Here is a 6,885-nt window from a genome sequence, read left to right as displayed (position 1 = left end):
TATTTCAGGTGATTTGAACATTTTTTAAAAAGATATGAGTACTCACAATTTTACCCCAATTAATCTCATTGAATGTGTTGCAAAACTTTCATTGAGTCATATATATTTTTTGTATAATTATACCCTCTACAATCGGAAGTAAAAAAGTAATATAACAAAATGCATTCTAAGTAAGATCTTGATTGATATCCACCTGTATGCATCCTTTTTTTCAACCTGCTTCATTGACATTACTTTTAAGGTTTAGGGGAAACAACATCAATCGTTAGAGCACTTCAAAGGCAGGGGACTATCTTGATAAATTTAGAAAATACTATTGTCAACTGATTTTAAAAATTCAAACTTTAAATTCAATAAATACATAGACTATTTAAACTTTTGCGTTTAATATTTATTTGAAAAATACTCTTAAACGTTCTAAATCTAATTTTTGAATAAATTTATTCAATAGATTATGCTCCTATTGACTGTCGAGGAAGTTGAATTGTTGCAATGAATTTGACACCCTTTAATACTTTATACATTTAGATCACTATACATAATTCATGCACGGTCTGAACTATATGCCATACCGATAAACTTGCTTTTATACATATGTCAATTGCTCAAAGGGCAAGAAATGTATTGAGCTCTTGCTATGCTAATAAAGTTATCGTCGTTCATTACATGTTTTTTTTTTACTCGTTGCTGTAAATGCATTATTCCTTTTAGGTTAAAGTTTTGTTTTTGTTTTAGCCAATCAGATCACGTTGATACTTGATATCTTACCTACAAATTAAACAGTCGGTTCCTGAGTACATACGAGGTAAGTTATCATTTTAAGTATCTTAGGAGTAGACAATATGTTGTATGCAATTTCACACAAAAATAGGAATGTAAAGCGTGTTAAAAAGATCAAGTTTATGTTACCTATATTAATTCCCTATTGATGAACTTATAAGTTATCAAACAATTTACCTAAAGTGGCTTAGGCTTTTCTTTAAAGATCCCTCTTACTTAGTGAAACGCCTACTTGTGTATTGATGTAATTGGCTTGGGATGTTTTGGGATTGAGTTTTCCCGATAAACATTGATACAAGTTCATCTAGAAAATTGTTTCAAATGCACAAAATTACCAACTATAAATAAAGTGTTTAATTTTTGCAATCATCATACTTTACACTTTTTATGACCGAACATTATTTATATGTAGTTTTCGTTGAGAGTGGTTCTCTATTTTCAATAGTTAGCTTTCTATGGAAAGTTGCCTGGCATGGTATCTGTCTTTAGGTTTGGTTGTTGTATATTCTGTCCATCGACCAACGGTTCCTGTTTGCTCCTCTTCTTTCTTATTTGAATATTCTTTGTTTTTAAATGTGATTTGTTTTCCTCTTTTATATTATATGTTTGCCTCGGTCTTAGTTTGTTACCCGGATTTGTTTTCGCCTAATCGATTTATAAATAGTGACCAGTGGGATATATCTGTTGCCCTTATTTAATTTATTTTGAATACTCACTTTCAAATATAGAGCTCATCTTATACGTTAATAAATTTCACTGCAATGCATCACACGATTTCAAGAGGGATGTTCAAAGCGATAAAATAATATTGTATTGTTAGAAAATTAAGAGATCCATTATAAATTAACGTTCTATTATGGCTTGACCTGTTGTCTATTGCATGACTAAGCGATATTTCTATATCATACTGCACTGCACGTCATGGAATATACGTTTCACAGATGCTATCTGATATGTTCCTTATGTCATTACTACAATCCTGTTCCCTTTTCACGAATGTGACCTACCGAATTACACTATTTACCGGGTTTGTAACAACATGAGCAAGACGACGGGTGTCACATGTGGAGCAAAATCTGCTTACCCTTCCGGAGCACCTGAGATCAACCCCAGTTTTTGGTGGGGTTCGTGTTGCTTAGTCTTTAGTTTTCTATATTGTGTCTTGTGTACTATTATTTGTCTGTTTGTCTTTTTCTTTTATAACCATGGCGTTGTCAGTTTATTTTCGATCTATGAGTTTCAATGTCCCCCTGGTACCTTTCGCCCCTCTTTTCTATCTTCAAACTTTATTTCAAATGGCTTGTATTATCAGAAATCACATTGGTTTTCTCTTCGTATACCGAAAATATATGATTTGAACATAAAAGCAAATTCCAATATTCTATGTATCCTAAAATATTGTTGTGATTGTTTTTTTTTTCTGTCATAGTAATATGAGAAGCAAGTTTGTATTTTAACAATATAGATTGAATTAGATATTAGTTTTTGTTATAAAGTTAACCGGTGCAACGACAGCTTGCAAATAATTTGGTTCACAACCCAAACTGTTATCAAAGGGAAACGACTCAATTCAATCTACATGCATTGATTTTTTTAATAATTATCTGAAATAATAGATTTCGTTGTAGTATTTATTGATGAATTTTTACCTCTTCAAATTTGTCAATTTCAATGTTAAAAAAACATTCTTAGAATGGAATGGAAAATCTCCGAAATTAGAATAACGCTTGATATATCATGTATATATTGCATTTGTAAAGCATGTTTGCAAAGTGTCTCTTAAAACCCACAAAGAGCAAAATATAAACATTAATTCAATCTTTTTAAACATATTTCCTGATGTTTTAGTTAATAAACATGTATTTACGGCATTTGAGAATGCACAATTTAAAGATTATTTAGCTTATTGATATTTATATGCATTTATAACAATTGATATTACATACTAATTTTTTAAATTTTTGCCACCATTTTCGAACAAGCTTGACATTTCTCATTATGATTTATGTGTGTTCTTTTACAGAATTATGTGGTAAAATCATAACCTCAAAGTGCAAAATGCAAAAAAGCCACTAAATATCATGCAACTTGACCATGTGTTGATAGGATGGTAAAAATAAATATTGTAGCATTGTGGCCGTAAGAGAATGTCAAAATTATCCATAGTATGAGTTATAATGTTAAATAAATAGACTTACAGGACAAAAGAAATATCTGTCCAGCACTCTATAAACATTGAAATATACATGGATTAAAACCCATAAAATAAGGAGTTAATAACTAAGTTCAATTGAATATTAATCTGAATTTTCATCCTTTTTAGTACATGTAGTATTTGTATCAACCTGTTGTTATTGGTCTGATTTATGTATGTTAAGTAAGCCGCATGTTCGTTAATTGTTATTTGATATTTTTGATATTCAATATCCAATCGACTGCTAGCAATCGGTTCGACATTCAAATTGTCTTATTTTAAAGTGTTTAAATTTTAAATATTTTTCTTACAGCAATATAGATTTTTATCCATAAATTGCAATCAAAGATGTACCTTTAACACTCTAGTTACACTTGAAAATATAAATAGAAATAACTAAGAGAAGCCGACAAAAAAAGATATTTTCGATTTACTTAATATTCAAAATTTATTCAGGCTTAAGGGGCCATGGCATTGTCTAGATCTTCATGATCTCTCGATCTTGAAAATATTAAGGATTGTGTAAGCTAAAGTGTAGATACAAATGAAATCAACAGGAGTTTTGGTAAACTTCTTGTCTTCTATGTTAACGGAGGTCTCCAAGTTCCAGTTTATTTTCAAAATATATATTAAAAACTTACCTAACTTTCATACTGTGTGCAATATTTCATCTCAAATGACGAGTCCAAATAAGACATTGTAACTGATTTAGACGAGTAACAACACAGACATGTTACACCAAAGGTGTTTTATACATTCGATAGATAAAGATCTCCTTATCAAAAACAACATTATCTTAAAACTTTCAATACAAGTTACACCAAACGGAAACATATAAATACTATTAAAATTTCTTCACGAATAATATACTATTGTTCAAAAAATGTTTTTAAAAAAGACAAATTGTTTGATCTATCGCAAATTAACTAATCACATTTAAACTTTTGGCCTTTGACATGCAATGACTGACGTGGTATTGAAAGACATTCTTTAAAGTGATAACGTGCTGAAATTTTCTTTGGGTGAAAACTAACAAATATGGATATTGTGATTTATCAAATATTTATAACCTATATTATTGCCATTTTTTACGGTATGTTTAATTTATCATGGTTACAGTGTTTTATTGTGATTAGAGTTTCATATTTTTATAACATACTTAAGGGGTTAACTTCATTTATAGTTTTCAATGAAATAGTTTAGAGCTAAAATTATTGTCTCTTTAGGGAAAATATCTTTGACACGAGCATGACGAGTATACCAAGGATATAGAGTTTTTGTATTTAAATATAGATTAATTGAGATTTGCACCGTTTCTGCAAACTTCATGTTTTCATTGCTATTCTGAACAAACTTCACAGGAGGGATATATTAGGCTATATATGGAATTGATTGTAGATTAGCTAAATATATCTCGGTTCTATAAGGCTCGTAAGATACAGTCAAAGAAATTATTGTTTTGATAGGTACGTCTAAGCAAGAGACAACTCTCTAGTGTAAGTGATACACGGCTAAACCACATACCATATTCGTAATTACTCGAAAAACTAAACACAACAATGCTAAATCTGCAAATTTGCGGAAGCAAATTTCTGTTCTTCCCTCGCCGTGATTCAAACTCATACTATTGGGATATCGAGACAACACCGCCTGCACTGAGTCCAGCACTCGGCCACCTAGATTGAACTTAATAATTCAGCTTTCGATGGCCTAGTGTTACCTTTCCTCTTCAGTAGAATCTAGAGTTGTAACACAGTACATGATATATTAGGAGGAATATATTAGGCTATAGGTGGAATTGAATGCAGATTAGCCATGTATATTGTAAAGGATCGTCAGATACAGTCATAGAAATAATTATTTTAATAAATACGTCTAAACAAGTGACAACTCTACGACAGATCCATCCATTGGATCACCAGTGAAGGTGATTCACGAGTGAAAACACATATTATATTCATATTTACTCTAAACATCAGCACAACAATGTTTAATCTGCAAAATTTGCCGAAGCAAATTTTTATTCTCCCCTCGCCGGGATTCGAATTCATGCTATTGGGATATCGAGACAACTCCGCCTGCACTGTGTACAGCGATCTAGACCACTCAGCCACATAGACTGAACTTAATAATTCATCTTTCGGTGGCCTAGTGTTACCTTTCCTCGTCAGTAGAATCTAGATTTGTAACACAGTACGTGATATATTAGACATGAAGATGGAATTAATTGCAGATTAGCTAAATATCTATCGTAAAGGATCGTAAGATACAGTCACAGAAATAATTATTTTGATAAGTACGTCTAAACAAGTGACAACTCTACGACAGATCCATCCATTGAATCATCAGTGAAGGTGATTCACGGTTGAAAACACATATTATATTCATAATTACTCTTAATATCAACACAACTATGTTTTATCTGCAAATTGCCGAAGCAAATGTTTGTTCTCTCTCGCTGGGATTAAAACTATTGCTATTTGGGGTATCGAGACAACACTGCCTGCACTGTGTCCAGCGATCTAGACCACGCGGCCACCTAGACTGAACTTAATAATTCAGCTTTCGGTGGCATCCTGTTACATTTCCTCGTCAGTAGAATCTAGAGTTGTAACACAGTACATGATATATTAGGCATGGAGATGGAATTGATTGCAGATTAGCTAAATATCTATCGTAAACGATCGCAAGATACAGTCACAGAAATAATTATTTTGATAAAAACGTTTAAACAAGTGACAACTCTACGACAGATCCATCCATTGGATAGACAGAGAAGGTGATACACTGCTGAAAACATAATATATTCATACTTACTCTAAATATCAGCACAAAAATGTTAAATCTGCAAATATACAGAAGCAATTTTTTGTTCTTCTCTCGAGGGGTTAAGAACTCATGCTATTAGGATATTGAGACAACTCAGCCTGCACTGTGTCCAGCGATCTAGACCACTCCGCCACCTAGACTGAACTTAAAAACTAACCTTTCGGTGGCCTAGTGTTACCTTTCCTAGTCAATAGAATCTAAAGTTGTAACACAGTACATGATATATTAGGCATGAAGATGGAATTGATTGCAGATAAGTAAATTAACATTTTTAGATTAGCTATATATATATAAGTCTAAATTGAAAACAACGTTCAAACCTATGCTTGCGTTGGATAAAAACCGCAATTTTTATACGTGTGCATGTACTTGTGGAAAAGATGGTATACCACAAACATGAGGTGCAAAAAATTGTACACCATATCCGGATTTTGACAATTAATGTCTCTTCAGTGATGTTAGAGATCGAAACGGTATTTGGAAGGCCATATAATTTACCTCAATTTAGAAAAAAGACTCTTGAATTTTAAAGATCGAAATAGGATGAACGGATCATATAAACCCGAAGGAAAATATAATACAAGCCCAAACGAAAAAATATATAAAAGTTTAAATTGAAAACAACGTTCAAACCTATGATTGCGTTGGATAAAAACAGCAATTTTTATACGTGTGCATGTGAATCAAATTTCTTGGTAGAGGGGTCTAAATACAGCACAATAAAACAATTTCAAAAAGACCCAAAAAAAGTGAAAAAGTGTTTTTTAACAAAACGCATTTGACTAACAGGTCGAACAACTGATGTTCTTAAACCCTGCTGACTGCCATTGGCGATTGCCAAATAAATTGATCACCAGATCTAACAAAATGGATCTTAATATTAATTTAATACCAAACAGAAAACAATAAACTTGTGGAAAAGATGGTATACCACAAACATGAGGTGCAAACAATTGTACACCATATCCGGATTTCGACAATTAATGTCTCTTCAGTGATGTGAGGGATAGAAACTGTATTTGGAAGGCCATATAATTTACCTCAATTTGGGAGACTCTTGAATTTTAAAGATTCGAAATAGG

The 6,885-nt window shown here is 32.0% G+C and overlaps 1 long non-coding RNA gene across 1 annotated transcript in view; it reads left to right on the top strand.

The window, feature by feature from the left end:
• The first annotated feature begins 789 nt into the window (after positions 1-789).
• Positions 790-6,885, top strand: part of LOC127710690 (uncharacterized) — a 28,128-nt gene continuing 22,032 nt past the window's right edge. The window contains exon 1 of the long non-coding RNA XR_007986283.1: positions 790-805. This is a non-coding gene — a long non-coding RNA (uncharacterized LOC127710690). The remainder of the gene's footprint in view (positions 806-6,885) is intronic.

The sequence above is a fragment of the Mytilus californianus genome, unplaced genomic scaffold (assembly GCF_021869535.1).
Source record: "Mytilus californianus isolate M0D057914Y unplaced genomic scaffold, xbMytCali1.0.p SCAF_8, whole genome shotgun sequence".
Taxonomy (NCBI): domain Eukaryota; kingdom Metazoa; phylum Mollusca; class Bivalvia; order Mytilida; family Mytilidae; genus Mytilus; species Mytilus californianus.
This window is presented reverse-complemented; position numbering and strand designations above follow the sequence as displayed.